Source organism: Colias philodice, chromosome 18, assembly GCF_061535455.1.
Source record: "Colias philodice isolate Cphi_HAF_F1 chromosome 18, ilColPhil1 Martin Lab GWU primary, whole genome shotgun sequence".
Classification (NCBI taxonomy): Eukaryota; Metazoa; Arthropoda; class Insecta; order Lepidoptera; family Pieridae; genus Colias; species Colias philodice.
In genome coordinates this window covers 5,260,435-5,278,251 of record NC_143103.1, presented here as the reverse complement: position 1 = coordinate 5,278,251, position 17,817 = coordinate 5,260,435, and the positions used below count along the sequence as shown (strand labels likewise).

Genomic DNA, 17,817 nt, shown 5'->3' with positions numbered 1-17,817 from the left:
TATTTTTTATGAAAAATTATTATTTAAATCTCAGAGATTTAAATAGTACAATTGCCAATAGCAATAAAAATAAAAAATAAATCTTGTTTATCTGTTTAAGAACTACCTACCTATCTCTATCAAAATATTATGATTAAATTGTTTTCATCCAATCCATCCAATAAAAAAAAATGTGTGCGTGTACTAGTGTACACACGTAAGAAGTGAAACTTCTTTATGACCTTATTTTTCAAAAAATAATTTACTAGGTATATATGCAACTTTACAGAAATACGTCGAATCACGGTAGAGATAAGAAAAAGATGGCGCGTAACGGAAAAATGTCACGCGTAACGAAAAAATGTTACACTAAATTTTTTTCCAACCCCGATAAAGAAGTTTCACTTCAAAAATAAAATCCATGTAATACCTACCTAGCACATGTGTGAGGTAGGTAGAGGACTAGAGGCACTAGCATTTTGGAAAAGTTAAAGAAAATAATTTAAATCCTGGTGTAGGTACCTACTAAGGTACCTACTTATTAAGTTTACCTCCCTAGGTTTATAGAAAGATATTAACAGCTTAGGTCACAGCTTAGGTCATTACTTAATGATTTTATTAAATATTGAAATACCTACCTAGGTACCTACCTTTTTTAATTTCCTTTGATAGGCTGTAGGTACGATACCTAGAAGAAGGAAGGAGGTAAGTACTAAGTAGGCACTACCTAGGTATATGAAGTATGAAGTAATGTGTAACTTATGGTGTAACTTGTAGGTAAGTGCCACGATTGCAGTACCAATGATTTTTGTTACCTAGTAGGTAGTACCTACATAACTGAAGACGTTATTTTTAAATCATATGGAAGTATGGGGATGTTTTCTTAGAGTACTAAGGTATTTCAAATAGATACCTAACTAAATCTTATGTAAGTATATGAATGGGCCAATTCAAGTCGCATAGATAGAACAAATCATGAATTTTTAAAACCTATTAGAAATCTGGATCCAGCTCCAGCGAAGCGCGACTGTGTTTGGCAACACAACAGCAGCAAACATAATGACATAATTGGCGGAGGAACGTTGGGGGGCGGCGCGGGGCGCATGCGCTGGTTTGACGGCCAAGGTCGAGGCCGCGCGATTCTGCCGCGCGCCGCCGCGTCGGCCAGTCTATCTTGCGCGCCCTCTTTCTGGAAACAAATTCTATGAGGGATATATGCGCAATTAACCGCGAGTGACCAAAGTTTTCATAACAACGTGCCCAAGAAAAGGTAATTGCTAAATCAAAACGAAAATTTCAGATATGTGAACACTTGCAATCGTAAGGCATTGATTGAGTAATGTTTCAAGTATTCACCATGTTTTATGTTCATACTAGACACGTACATATACCTATTCAGAGTTATGAAATACCTTTACGGATAACGTTCGAGTCGATACTTCTAAAGTTCGTTATTTACGAAGTCTATAAATAGGTAGACAATATTGCATCGGCTTCCATCTTCGTTTGAGGATTAAAGATATACTTTGGTACCTACATAGGCATAAGTAAAATCCGCTTAGCACATGACAATGTATCATTTATTTTTAAAACATTTCTCAGCTCTGCTACCGCCTACCTAGGATAGGAAACCACAAAAAATGTCCAAAATCTCAATGTAGGCTGAACATGCATAGATCATAATTACCTGGCCGATGTTAATACTCTGTAGGTACAAAACAAAGGATATTACGTAAGCAAAAATAGGTTGACCCTGACTGACAGATGTGCACAAGGTTTGTTCGAAGGTGTTTAGGTAATAAGTAATTTTTGTAACTCGTTAAAGATATGTAGGTAATTGTCATACAAACATGTTTGTGATTTTTCAACTGCAGAGCCAGAGCTTGACCGTTCTCGATATACCTACCTAGGTATTTGTACTAAAAAGGGAGACGCCATCGTTATTTTAAAATGGCGGATGCTGTAGGACAGCTGATTATGTATTTTCGATTTTAATATTGTTGGATTCGTATAAGTATCTACTACCTACGTTAAGAGGTTTTAAACAATTTTATAATGCATAATGGTACATCTAAACTAAATAAAAAAGGGGTAGTATTTAAACGAGTGACTGTAAATTAAAGTTTTAGTTATCAAAAATAATTTATTGGGGTAACAGAATTACTAAGTGAGCGACTGACTGCAAGCGATGAAAAATTAATAGATCAGCAACTAACAAACATTAATTTGCGTTACATAAAATACAAAATGAGCAGCTTCATAATATTTGAGCGACCTAATATTAATCGTTTGAGTGACAAAATTACGTCTTGTATTATTTTCATTATTTGGCATATGATTTATTTATACTGAGTGGCATTTTATCTTAATCGAGGTATTTCGAATAGAAAAATCACTTTGAAAAATACTATAATGGACAGAGTAGTGTACTATCAGTTCAATTTGTTTTTGAAAGTTTTATCAAATACTATTTGAACAATTTATTCTAGTGTTTTTAGTCGCTCTAGATGAGCGTAATTTAGTCGCTCACTTAGTAATCTATTCGCTCAACTAGTAATTTAGTCGCTCATATAGTAATGTAATCACACAGTTAGAATTCTAATATATCAAATGGATTATCACAACCCTCTTTTAGTACGCTCAATCTGTATTTTATTATCAACCAATATTCATTGCTTGTTTAGTTTATTTGTCGATTACTCAAATTCATACCGCTCAAGTTATTAAATCAGTATCTCATAATCAGTCGCTCACTTTATTTTCAGTCGCTCGTTTTATTATTCCCCATAAAAAAGTGATAGAATAGGTACAAATCAATCTCATTCTTTTCTAATATTTATAACTTTCCTCTCGTAGACAGAGTACCTACCTAGGTATACTTAGGTAATCTTATAATATGTATATATAAAAATTAAACCCGTTTCGCGTTGTCACGGCATCACGTGTGAACGGGTGGACCGATAATTTCGATAATTCTTTTTTATTATAGCCTATAGGTATTCCTTGAAGTACGAGGATGGTTTTTATTTAGAGAAAAACATAAACATGTAGGTACCACGGGCGTAGCCGGGGCGGACCGCTAGTATAGGATAAAGTTATTTTTCGTGCTTCAAGAACATCTAAAGCTTTCCAAATTCAATAAGACCAATCGTCTTTGTTCTAGTATTGAAAATATTTCACAAGAGATCGTCAAAAAGAAATCTTTATTCTTTACAGAAAATGATCAAAGGGTAAAAATTTAAAGATAGGTACAGGCTAGTCATTAAAATGTCGAATTTATGAAAACAACACAGAAAAACAAAATAGGTAGGTATGTTACCTACAATGTTTTCTAAATATCAAATAGGTATAAGAAGTTTCGTTGTTCTTTACAACGTAGCTTACCCATACATTACCCATAGAGAAAAAATGCAGACTCAACGGTGTTAAATAGTATCTCATGTCCGGAAGCGGTATTCGATCAGCTGAAGGCTGAAATATAATACCAAAGAATGCGCCTAAGATAATATTATAATATAGGCCTCAAGGTGCAACTCGCATCGCATCGTTATGCCGGCTGTACACACTCGCCGAGACACATCGAGACAGGCCGAGAACGAGTATGTACATGGTGGCATTCGTCTAGTCTCGCTCTCTCGTGTCTCGCCTCGGTTGTCTCGGTTACTGGTCGGTTTTTTGCGCCCGAGTCAAAGGGTCTCGTTGAGTCTCGCGAGGAAAACGAGAGCGAGCATGTACACACTCGTTCAGTTAGTAGCTCGCTGACGTTATTTATGAACGCACGTGTTTCACTATGTGGTCTAATGAACGAGAATTACAGTTTTTGGAGTGTTATCAAACAGAACCTTTTTTATGGAACTTATTTTTTATGGATTTATTTTAAATTGGCCAGAAGGTTCTGCCACCAACTCAGCCAATTGATTTTCCATACAAACTCAAATATTTATTTATTCAATTAGACTTCATAAAGAAGCACTTTTGAAACGTCATTACATATTTTAAAATTTACCACCGATTGGGAAAGCAGTATCTATAAAAAAGAAGCGTTTCTATTGATTCCTTAAAAATACAATAATATTGTATTAAGTAATAGTTATTACATATTTTAAAATTTACCACCGATTGGGAAAGCAGTATCTATAAAAAAGAAGCGTTTCTATTGATTCCTTAAAAATACAATAAAATACATTAACTATTCAGGAAGTTTTTATATTTATTTCCCTGTTTCTACTGCGGTGCATAGTAATCATCCACCATCTTCTTTTTCTCCATGGTTTGAGAATTTTTTTTTTATAGTAAATGTTTAAAAAATTATAATAGCTCACGGCACAAAGACAAATAGCAGCAGCTATTTCTACGTCCATACTCGTGTAAGTCTTCAGTTCAAATGTTAGAACGAGTGTGTACAGGCATGCTCTCGACGAGAGTCTTTTCGGCCGAGGCTCTCGACGAGAGGCTCTCGACGAGTGTGTACAGCCGCGGTTACAAAGACAAGCATTTACTGAACGCTCAATTAACCTCATTAATCTATGCATAAGGCAAATTTCTTTAGGTCATTTTGAAATTATATGATGCGTTTCTAATCAATGTTTTTTTATGTCTATAAATATTTAATATATCGCATAACATGGGTTTTACGCTTAGAAAAGTAATGATACAGCATATTTGAAATTGTACAATTTACTTTTATTTTAATCTCTCACGTAAATACCTACCTATAAGTTGAAAAAATTAACAACATTCGCAATACCTATATAATTCCGTGCCAATTACAGGACTCAAATTATCTATGTAAAAGTAACACGTACATCCCGGGGAGCTAACAGCCATTTTGCATGACATAATCTGTGTAAATCTCGTTGTATCTGTGTGTGTAATACGCTTGCGTATCCCATCCCCTTATATAGGTCAGGGGGAGCGGGAGGGTGGTACACGTAGGCGGCACATCTTCGTCCCTTATCGACCGCACCCCATCTTTTCCTGAATCCACCCACGAGTAAAAAAATATTTATGGATTCTCCGGTAAATACAATTGACAGATCTAGTTATATACGCCATTTTGCGTTCGAGCTGCTTTCCTTCTGGCTGGCTGGGTTGTGATAATATGTTTGTACGGGGGTTGCTGCGTAATCGGTTTAAATACGTTGAAAATAGACGTTTTAAATTACTGTAAAAGCGGTTTAGTTAGACTGTAAACTTATTATACATTTATTTTTAAATTTAAATACATTGGTATAATAATAAATCCGAGGATTTTATTTATTTTGGTGTGTAAAAAATCTAATTATGTTTTTTATTTAACGTTCTAAATTTTTTTTTGTACATCCGTATCCGTATGTTTAACTGAAGAATAAGAATAATATATTAATATTGAATTATTATATGAGATATAATTACGACATTTACGTTATCAGTTGTCTGAAAGCCTTAAATAATTTATAGAGCCATGTAAATTTAAAGATTATGTATGTCAAGCATTGTATGCGTGAGATTGATGGTCCTATAAAGCGGCCAATGAAAACGTTTTATATAAAGATGATGCCCAATTAATTAATTCAGTGCCATCATAACCATTGTCTATTACGCAAAATTAAAAAGCACTAAAAATTACAATTAGATTTGTCTGATGTTGTTCCTTTGTTCTATGAAAGACATGTTCTAATTTTAAATTGAACAAAGGAACGTTCGAAACAACTTCGAATTAAGTCTCTTCAAAGACTACCCATTCTTTAAGAAAAGTTCTTCCTACAATCCTATTAGTATTTGTTATTTGTAAGGTCTAATACTTTATTCGTTTATTGTATTCTATTCTATTTTGTTATGAGCGCCGTTGTTTGTACAACTTGTGTGTATAACGTTCGTATACACTTATTGATCGGCAGATACTGGACTGTTATCGTGTATAATTTAATTCTATCTATCGCTAAATGATAATATATGGGATGATGTTGAGTATATTTTTTTATGCTTTGATTATTGAAGATAATTGAAGATCAGAGGGAAATCACAATTAATATTTTATTAATATACCCAATAGGCAATAACATTACATTAGATAATCAAATTATTTTAAAAACGACCAAAATACCACGATACAGATATTACGTATTAAATTATAATTCAAAATATTTAATTGAAAATCTCGTAACTATTGTGATTAAGTCTACACAAACAGAATCTTATAATTATTATTATCGCTTATGGTTATAACAACATTAGATATTTATTAAAAATCCTATTCATTAAATAATGAGGGATTTCTCGTATATAATTGAGATGGTTTCAATTCTTTTTTTCCAAAAAAATAAATAAATAGAGGAATCAAGGGAAATAATTTTTAGAAGTTTCCGATTTTCCATGCAATCAAGATTTCTGTTGGTTCAAGATCTATACTAATATTATAAAGAGGAAAGGTTTGTATGTATGTATGTATGGCTTTCACGCATAAACTACTGGACCGATTTTGATGAAATTTGGCACAGATAATCTTTAGACCCTGAGAAAGAACATAGGCTACTTTTTATTGCGAAATATGTACCACGGGCGAAGCCGGGGCGGACCGCTAGTTTATTATAAATTAAGAATATTCATTAATTAAGTAGGTAAATGTAGTCTAAAAGGAAGAATAAGTCAATATTTTAATAAAACTTAATATTTTTTGCACCTACTATAAACAAAATTAATGAACTAAAAAATTCACAATGAAGTAGGGAAGAAAAAAGCTATATTCTGGCCTTAATAAACAAGCTCTTAAAGTTAGTGAATATAAGCCCGGGCTTAACGTTTTATGGATAATGAGTAAATACTGCTCGTAAACATGTTTTGTATTAAGTACTTATCTATAGGTATGATATAGACTTTTTCAAGATTCGATATCGCAGGTGTGATCGCAGGGCACTCCTAGAAATAACTATTATATATATCCAGACTAGCAATGCCCTGCGGTTTCACCCGCATAGATAGCGATATCATGACAGTGAAAAGTCTACTATAGGTCGGACAGTCGGACTATAGGTTTAATTTTTAATCACATGAAAATCACCTTCATCCCGTCCCGCACTTCTGTAGATTGACACTTTTAAAAATTCGTTATATCTTTTGAATGGAATATCCATTTTTTTTTTAATTTAAAAAGTATTTTGCTGGTATTGAAACAGTCTATAATAAAACATTATTTAATGGGATAAGGATTAATATATTATGTGTATGGATAACATGGTTTGATTACTGTCGGCACTTCTATTTACTTTGAAAACGTAAAAAAGTTGTTGTAGTAACATAGTTATGTTACTATCTTCAGTAGTTACTGAAGATGGACATATGGTATCGCGGACTTTCTTGTAGATATTGATCCATTCTATAATACCGTAGAACATTTTTTTGTTCTATCTTCAATAGATTCCGCAGCGCACGCGATGACAGAATTTTTATTAAGGAATTTTTTACACCTTGGGTTACATTATTGCATTTTTGGTAAGGATCTCTAATTTTTTTGAAAATGCAATATAGCCTATGTTGCTCAGTGAAAATGCGGCTTTCTAATGGTGAAAGAATTTTTGAAATCGGTCCAGTAGTTTATGCGTGAAAACCATACATACATACATACTTACATAATTACAAACCTTTCCTCTTTATAATATTAGTATTATCCGGATAAATAAAGGTATCAACTTTAGACACGCTTTAGACTTTATAGTTAAGTTGTACATATTATGTTGTATGTAGTACATGTTCAGGGATCTCTTATCTCAATTCTCAATAGGTACACTTCGCTTACCATTTTCAGTTAAAAATAATATAAAATACGACTATATCCCTACCTATACTACTACGTTTGTGTAACGCGAAAATATATAATCTCACAAATCCGGCATGACAACAGTTTACAGTACCATTGATTCATTACACAAATAACAAGGCGTCCTCGAAACACTGAACTCATGCTTTGTCCGCATGTGCCTATTTTTTGCTATTTGCTACTCGTTATTATACTTGAATTATATTGAAACTTATGTGCGTGAAAGGAAGTTTTACGTAACGCTCTTATATTATGGAAAACATGCATGTGATGCTATGTGGAGTTTAGGATTAATATTACAAGGATATTATCGAGGTCTCAGAGATTGTTATGTAGCATTAGGGACTGTATTGGGTTAATATTTTATCCTTTCTTTACATATTGATAATAACTAATAAGCAACGATGTTAGAATTTCACAGCAGTTTCATCGAGTTTTCCTGAAATTTTACTACTTAATGCATCCTATTCCTACCTACCACCCTTGCTATACCGTAAAGGTAAATTCAATTCAAAACTATCGTGTCTATTGTTACAAGTGTACACTACACAATTTACAAAATCTGAAAAATAAAACATTAGTGATACAGATTTATTTATTTGCATTAGCTTCCGACGCCACTACAGATATATTTGTAATCCGAATGTGTCTGACAAATCCTTTTATAATTATACTTATTCGTCTATTGAATCATCAACCTTTCAGTTATACAGGGAACATTTTTTACAATCGTAAATAAAGATTATGAAAAAGATAAAGTTTTTAAAAGTAAACCTAATTAGCATTATTAATAGCATTGTCTTGCACATTACGCATCCATCGCGGTAGTTGATAGTATAAATTTACAACCAGTTGAAAATTAAATAGCCACGGTCACCGCGACCTTACGTGGATCTAGCAAAAATGCATCAGACACGTAAGAAAATATATCTGGAATGCGTTATTTTTATAGATTGCTAATAACCATGAAAATAGTATCCGCGTCTACCTTTTGAAATATTTCAGAAGAATGGATAGTTGATTCTATGTTCTGAACAAGCTAATATAGGAAGCGTATACAGGGTGTCCCACTATTGGTATACTAAGCGCAAAGGGACTTGTAGTTTTGCATACATTGATCACGTAAAAAATACTTAAACAACAAAATTACATCAAAAAATCCCTGAAAATCCATGTTTTCTTCTCTAGCTTCGCGCAGCCGCGCCGGCATATATGATATACCGCTTCTCTAATGAGAGCATTTTGTCTATGAAAACATAATCTCACGTGCTGGTGGCAAAGTTGGGCGGGTTGCTTGTTATGGGTGTACACATAGAGTTTTAAGAATTCATCTATTTGAAAAAAAATGCGTCTGAAATTTTATAAGTATTTTTTACGTACTCAGCGTATGCAAAACTATAACCTCCTTTGAGCTTAGTATACCAACAGTGAGACACCCTGTATATAGAGCAGGCTCCAAGGAGATGTTTACGATTCAATAGTTCGTAATATAATATAAGTGAGCTATATGTATGTGGTGGATTTGATGACCCCACAAAATGTTTTAAATTGCAAGGCGCAACTTTCACTGAAGTTACCGATTTGAAATCTAATCACACAGAGGCTGATTATGTCAAACACAACGACATTGCAGAGATAATTATTCTAAGCCCTGACACCGATATTTTTGTATTAGGCCTTTATTTCTGGCATAAACTTGAAAATATACTCGCCATCTTTGAATGCTCCCCCCACTCCCCCATGCAACTATTTCACTGTACGAACTATTGAATCGTAAACAATGGACTATTGTTAATTATTTAAAATAATAATTTAAAAAATATATTCATGAGTTTTCAATCTATAGTGGTTTAAAGTTAACTCAAAAATGGAGCATTTTCGTAAATTTTCTAAAAAATCTTAGAGAAAGTGTAAGAAATGTTATAGTATGCTATATATTCGTAAGCTCTTTCATTTGATACCCCACACGGCATGTTTTGGAAATTTTTATTTTTTTCTTTGTATGCCATATTTAATTACCGGGGTGGGGAGAGGGGGACCACAAAACTGGTTGGCAACATCTGTCTATAGGATGTCTGGGATCTATACAATATATATCAGAAGTCAGATTTAGGTCCGCTATTTTTGCAAACGAAACTCCTCTGAGATTCCGGTCTAATAGATATATTTTATTGTACCTATAGCTGTTTTATCTATATATGCGGTAAAATGTGAATGGATTATTGTCAGAACTCGGGAAATAATAAACACATCTATGAGTGCGAGCAATAAGAATAAGTAACATATTGGCAATTATTTTTGTCCTAACTTCGTCGAGTTTGCATGTGGATCATAACTTATGTTTCCTTTCTTAAGATTACAATATTCTTCTGCATTCGCATTGTACAATGTAGGTCATCCATTAGTTAATGCTTGATTTGCAATGTGTTGACTCAATTTCAGAAATATTTTAACTCCTTTATTTATTTAGTTTTTCCATAGCATCAAAAAGATAGCAGTCACTCAGTCAGTACTATTTTAAGAGTTCCTTATCTAACAATAATAAGCATTAATTGTAAAATGTCTGGTACCAATAAGAATCCCACATTATCTCCCCATAGAAGTTGAGTAAAAACGGAAAATTTGCGTAAACAATGTGGCTAGGAACTCAGCTAGTGGAGGGCGCGCGCCTATCGATTGCCACAAGGGCAAGGCCACCCGCTCCCTTGTCACTGCCGAGCGACGATCTGAAACCCTTGTATTTCACGCATTTCGTTTGCATTTTGTGCAATTTTCTGAAGGTATGGGTAAACGTGAAGATTAGTTGTGTATGGGTACAATGAAAATGGATGCATACGTTTTTTTTGTGAATGAAGATAAATATTCTGTTTTGTATGCTTTTCCTTTTTCTGTGTGGTGTGAGTTTTACAAAATATTGTGATCTCAAATTTTAATATTTATAAATAATACAATAGCTGAGAGTTTATGAAAATGTTCCCATTTTATACATAAAAATTAACCTACGAATTTATACTATATTCTGAAAAATTCATATAGGTACACCTAATATCCGTATAGATATCCGATACATAATTCACGCCACCATTACAGGTTATAGCTTCAACCCTTGTCATTCCTGCTGCGGGAACATTCTTCTAATGAATGAAAATTATTTATAGCTATAGCCATACATTGAGAATATGCATGTGGAAATTTTTAACAATGCCCTAGTTGGTTTGACGCACATAGTCAGCATCTGTGAATAACACAGATTATTTTTCCGACCCCAATATCGACCAATAGAATTGCACCATTCGACGTCACGTGGTACAACCTACATGGTATTATACTGATATTTTTTTTTAAATTTTCTCTGGTCGTTGACGTCAAACTGACAGGTTGAATTCAATTGTGAAATTATTGGCCGACATTTGGGACGGAAAAATAATCCACCGAATACCACACGAGCTTCAAAATTATCTGGCATTTCCCTCAAGGTTCCCTGCAAACAAATAAAGTCGTCAAGTTTTTCAGGAAAAATCACTCGCGCTTCGCGCTCGTGATTTTTTAACCTTGACTAAAAACTTGACTCCTTCATTTGTTTGCAACGAACCTATCGGAAAATACCCGATAATTTTGAAGCTCTTGTGGTATTATAAGTGATTATTTTTCCGACCCCAATATCGACCAATAGAATTGCACCATTCGACGTCACGTGGTACAACCTACATGGTATTATACTGATAATTTTTTGAAAATTTTCTCTGGTCGTTGACGTCAAACTGACAGGTTGAATTCAATTGTGAAATTATTGGCCGACATTTGGGACGGAAAAATAAACCACCGAATACCACACGAGCTTCAAAATTATCTGGCATTTCCCTCAAGGTTCCCTGCAAACAAATAAAGTCGTCAAGTTTTTCAGGAAAAATCACTCGCGCTTCGCGCTCGTGATTTTTTAACCTTGACTAAAAACTTGACTCCTTCATTTGTTTGCAACGAACCTATCGGAAAATACCCGATAATTTTGAAGCTCTTGTGGTATTATAAGTGAATAATTACATTTCAAACAGAAACGCCATTGAAACAGATTATAAATTTTGTATTTCTCATTACGTAAGATGTTTAATTAGAATTTTTCCTCGTTTTTGGTAAACAATGTGTAAAATTTAACTAAGATTAAACTGTTTATTTTCACCTCTGTTTATGCATCAATTTCTATTTTAATAATTTTTACAGGACATTGAATATTATAAAATTATATTTATAAACAAGAAAAACACATTAAACAGCCTCCCAATTTCATCACGTGTCGAATTTAAATATGAAGAGTCCTTGCAATCTCCAAAGATCGGGACCCACATCAATCAGCCCGAGCCGTCCACCCGTATAAGTCGATCGTGTTATATTTGCGCCCTTGATTCATAATAAAACGCTACTTCGGTTACCGTGGAAATCGTGCTCGATAGACTTCCCTGGGCTAGTCGAGATCGCGCATGCTCGCACCACATCGATCTCTGCCCCCATGCCCCCCCAGCGTGGGACGCCACATCATACGAATAATTTCGTAACAGCTCAATGGAGGTAACCGGTAATGAAACAGATGTGATGGATTTCGCTCCGGCTGAAGTGTGTGCCTGCTATTCATAGCGATTATGCCGTTTTCATGTTCTATTTCATGGAAATTCGGCTTTGTCTTTATTGTTGAGGATGTTTGACAACAATACATCGACTAGATATCCAATTTGATAAGATATCTTAATTTCTAATAATCTCCTATTTTAAATATTTATTTCATTAATTTATCGCCATGTAATTGTTAAAACCCTTGTTTACCCTCCCGCTGTACACATATGCTCACCATATTATGAGCAATGGGTAAGATATTTTAAACGCCGTACCTTGGGTGGATATTAAAAGAAATCGACACATCGCGTTTACTGGAAAGCGTAAATTGATTAGCCGGGCCAGTGTGGATATGGAATTAAATCGAAGAAGGGTTGGTCGAGGTGCAGAGCCGTGGCACAGAGGTGATCTCAGCGAGGCGGAAGGATGGCGGAGGGAGGGGCGGTGCAGCTGCCGGTGCATCACCACGCCGCGGGCGGGGCCCCGCACTCACGTACCCCTCGACCCGCGCCGGCCCATTGCCAAGTTCAATGCCAAGGTCATGCGCGAGCGAGTGCGACTGCGCGCCGCAATGCAGGAGCGGCCAACAGCGCGGCCCGCCGTCAGTACCACGACGACGCCGATGCATACCGCATCAACGCTTTTAACATTCATCAATAATTAACAATATCAATTATTTGTACCGTTATCGAAAAATCATTCCTTTGTTAAATTCGATGTATTTTGCGGCGCGCATGATCGCCGGTGTCGAACGACGTATCAGAATTCCGCCGGTGAACACCATGTGCAGTTTCTGGCGCGCATCGAAGCCGGCTCCCAGTTATGCAATAGCTTGAAAAAGCCGGTAAGCTATAGGTTAAGTTGTTAAATCACTTTATAATTTTAATCTAATAAACCTATCGAATGGTTCAGGAATTACAGAGCTTGATCGTAATAGGAATTCAGAAAGCTTCAATCTTATCTTAAAATGTGTTAATGCTCAGCTCAATTCATGCCGGTTAAAGAGAAACAAAAAACGCAAGTGGCTGATGTTAAATTAAAAGTTGTTGAGTGTCTAGCAGCCGTAGCCATGTTTGTTCTACGCATTAGACATACCTACCTTAGATTACTCAATTTTATCTGTGTCGTATGTACATCGAATGATTCATTGAAATATCTTCCTTATCGCAATTTCATACTTAATTTATACGAGAATAATAAGCGTAAACTATTTCTGGAAACAGAATACTTGGTGTCCATTATCCGTCTTTGTTTTTCACATTCCTGTATCCTATTTGATGGAGTCGGGACTATAGTAACTATGTAAAATATTCGTCAAAGAAAATGGCTGCCAAAATTCCTGTAGCCCATCAAGGCATCAAGGGCATCAAGAATCCACAAAGGGACCGATACACTGACTCGTATCCTGTTGGCGAGTTCGCAAAAAATGTCGATCTCACAAGTTCAAGGCAATCGGGTGATCCCAGCCAACGCTAGTTTGGTAGGCTACGTTCAATAATCACTACTTGTAAATTGACTGTATTTGGTACTTATGCTTTATTATCGTCTTGTATTTACGTGTGAGATGAGATTTGAAGTGGTTTTTGATGTACCTACCTAAATAATAGAATCTTTAGTTTGTACGTTTATGTAAGTAGATGAGCAATTAATGGTTGGAAATTATTGCAAGAGTAAGTTTTAACTTTATTTTCATTATTGTTCATGAAAATTATGATTTGAAATCTTAAAAAATCATGTTGATATTTTTAGAGGATAGTTAACAACAATAAAACATAGTTTGGGGCTTCCCACATTACATCGCTTACCTTGAATCGTGCTAGGCTCGTGAAGCCTCAGTAATTGTCACAAATCATTACTTAATCCTGCGTATAAAGCCTCTTAGCGGATGGAAGAAAATAAATCTAAGATCTCACTGTTTTCTTAGGTTTATATGATTTTATTTTTCTTAAAGGCAACGATTCTGAAACGTTCACAAATTCAAGAAGTCTTTTATAACCTTCCCACAAAATTGCTCTTCATAAAAAAGAACAAGCATGTTCAGAACTTCTCTGCTCCCTAATAAAATCATGAAATAATTCAGGAATAGTTTTGGCGTCCGTAGAGCTAACAAAGGCGGTTGTTGTGTACAAAGCGTTTTATCGTTCATTAACCAACCTAAAACCGGATTATTCAAACTACGGGTAAACAATATGCCAATTTTACATTAGTTGTTGTTTATGCGACCAAACTTGGAACAACCTTCACGGAAAATAAATAATGTTTGCATGAGTTTGTGCGTCGTGTTGTTCGCGATCAACAATATCAGCTGACGACTAGCGCGTCACGTTGACGTATAGTTCAATTATGGCGGACAATATGGCCGCCAGTTTATGTTTATTTACCAGTATTAGTCACAAGCCACATTTGCAAGAAATATGAATGTTTAATATCTGAAAGGCATTTGTTTTTATTTTGAATTTATTAACACGGTTCTATATGATTATCTACCTACTACCTACTGACGTCTTCATCTCTAATGTACTAGTCCGGGATACATCGCCCATTTTTGCAAGTGATTACTATCAAGCTAATTTTTCGTGAGTAGCTTTATTTTGATGAGATGCCCAATAATTTCATGTATGAAACTCTCGATTGTGGTAGCTACCAGAGGAAACAAGGATAAAATATTTTGATTTGATGGTTCTCAAATATTAATCACTAACTGAATGTTTTTTTTTGTTCAATCTCAAGATAATTATCTAAATTATTCGAAAAAATATTTGTCCTACAAAATCTATGGTTTAATCAAAGAGTCCCCCTTTCCAATGTGTATCGATAACGAAGTCATCATAAATGATTACTAACAAGCTGATTTTTTTATTTTCACTTATTTAATACTTATATAATTCAACAGACATATTGTCCTACAAATTGCGTAATAAATATTTGAGAACCGTCAAATCAAAATTTTTTATCCTTGTTTCCTCTGGTAGCTACCACAATCGAGAGTTTCGTACATGAAATAATTGGGCATCTCATCAAAATAAAGCTACTCACGAAAAATTAGCTTGATAGTAATCACTTGCAAAAATGGGCGATGTATCCCGGACTATACCTAGTACTATTGATTTTTTTATTGCAAGGGGCAAAACATGCTTACGCTACGTGGAGGATATTTTTATTCAATATTTTATCAAGACTAGTCATTGGAACAACAACTTCTTACCAATTAAATTTTTCATCTTTTATTTTATGCGCACTTTTTAGATTTATTAATTGATCAAATAGGTGACATTTAGTGGATGTTTCAAACGTAGTTATGCATAATAAAACGTTTATCATCACTCTAGGTACCTATAAGTAGGCAATGATCTTTCTAGTGACTTAAATACATTACATTACCTACTAACATTTTACAACATTGGATTGTTAGGAAGTTTCTCAATTTTAGGATATCTTCCGTCTAGCAGTTCCTTTAAAACAAATCTAATAATAAATCTGTGATTAACAGATTGAGGTACAATAGCTAGTTGATCTACAAAAAAATACAAATAATGTTCAATATTTATCATAATATTCTTTTCTGTTGACCTTTGTTGGAATTGTACTTTGTACTTGACCTATGGCAATTATAGTTGTCATCTATATTTTCAGTATGTAGTATGTACTCGATTTGTCAACTGTATCACGTTGTACATGAATCATGCCATTCATTAGCCTGTTCATTTTGATTAGAAATCATTCTGTAAATAGTCACAATACTTGAGTCCTATTTTTCCTATTGTCTTCACGTTTGATCTTTCCTTCATAATGTCCTTGGATAGTTTGGATTCTTACCTAATAGACTTTTCTGAAAATACGCATCCCACCAAAAACATTTTCATGTAAAATGTTGCCAAGACAAGCCTATATGACTCGCACTGTCAAAAAGTTATCAGATCTCATGTAGAGCCAAGCTTCTAACACTACACGCCCTAACTCTACAAGGCCATTTCGCTACATTCACATCGGCGTAAGGTGAAAAATTAATTCACGGTTCATTACTTTTGTGTTATACAATAGTTCTTGTAGTAACGAACGGCCAAGCCACATATTTTGACTAAGGTGTAGAGTTTGTGAAGTAAGGCCTTGTAGAGTTAGGGCGTGTAGTGTTAGAAGCTTGGCTCTACATGAGATCTGATAACTTTTTGACAGTGCGAGTCATATGGGCTCGTCTTGGCAACATTTTACATGAAAATGTTTTTGGTGGGATTTCATTTCTTTTTGTAAGTTGTTTGTAACAAAATTTTTTATTTTCTTCTTTTTTTGGGGTGTATTTCTTGCACATCAGAGACGCCTATATTTATATGATCTGATCTGAAGTATATGTCTCAATATATTATGTCGATTAAATTTTTATTTTTTTTTGTAACAAGGAGTACCTATACATATAATATATATCTAGGGGAACCAAGTTTTAGATTAGACCTCTAGCGTCATCAAAATTTAATTTAAAATTGCAGGTCTCATACAAACTCCCATCCCCTAGTTTAAAGGGTTGGGGGATGAAAGTTACAAGTTTTATAATTTTTTTGTTGTTTGTGTGCTAATACTAGCTTACATACAAAATTTCAGCTTTCTAGGACATAAGGAAATACCTTAAGAATTTTGATGATCATCAGTGAGTCAGTGACGAAATTAGCGTTTTTTAGATATAAATAAAATCTGAAGTATAAAAGCTAATGTAATTAAAACTTAATATGTTCAATAAGTCCGCTATTGACAATATATCCCGAAAATTTTGTTGATCTAGCATAATCCAAACCCAAGTTATGAGGGTTCAAAAAAACGTCGAAGCGCTTCGAGAAAAGGTAGGTAGTGCCCGTGCGCTTCGCTTGGCTCGTCTTGGCGGGGGCACTACCGTGCCCCCAGATTACCACTTATTCAATTATCAGACAGCACTAGTACTGTTTTTTTTTAACTTTGAAACCTTTATGTCTATAATTAAAGTACTCACATTTTTCTCTTTAAAACCATAAGACATAAATTAAACATGACATGTAACACCATCATAATTACTTCTCTGTTACCAACAATAAAATAAAACGTAATTGTAAATTCAAGGTCAGTTATTAAGTATCGTGGCATTTACACACGGATTGTGGTAAAAACAATTTAACGTCACTCACCACTTCCAAACTCGAATATTTCTGTCATAATATATAAATATAGGTACCTAGAAATAGATCATGTCCCAGCAGTGGGAACGTATATTATATGGGCTGATGATGACGATGCCCAGAAATAAAAACAAGGCAAAGTGATAAGTAGAAGGAGACCGCCGCAGATGGATATAGGTAGGTCGAAATTCAACGTCCATGATTTGGAAAGAGAACTAAATCATTGTTTAGAACAGCGGTATCCTAAATTGGAAAAGATTTAATAATCGCCAACTTACCATCTGAGTAGTTATCTTCTTA

General features: G+C 34.5%; 1 long non-coding RNA gene across 1 annotated transcript in view; it reads left to right on the top strand.

Moving 5' to 3' along the window:
- The first annotated feature begins 12,813 nt into the window (after positions 1-12,813).
- Positions 12,814-17,817, top strand: part of LOC149480429 (uncharacterized) — a 53,649-nt gene continuing 48,645 nt past the window's right edge. The window contains exon 1 of the long non-coding RNA XR_016317076.1: positions 12,814-13,223. This is a non-coding gene — a long non-coding RNA (uncharacterized LOC149480429). The remainder of the gene's footprint in view (positions 13,224-17,817) is intronic.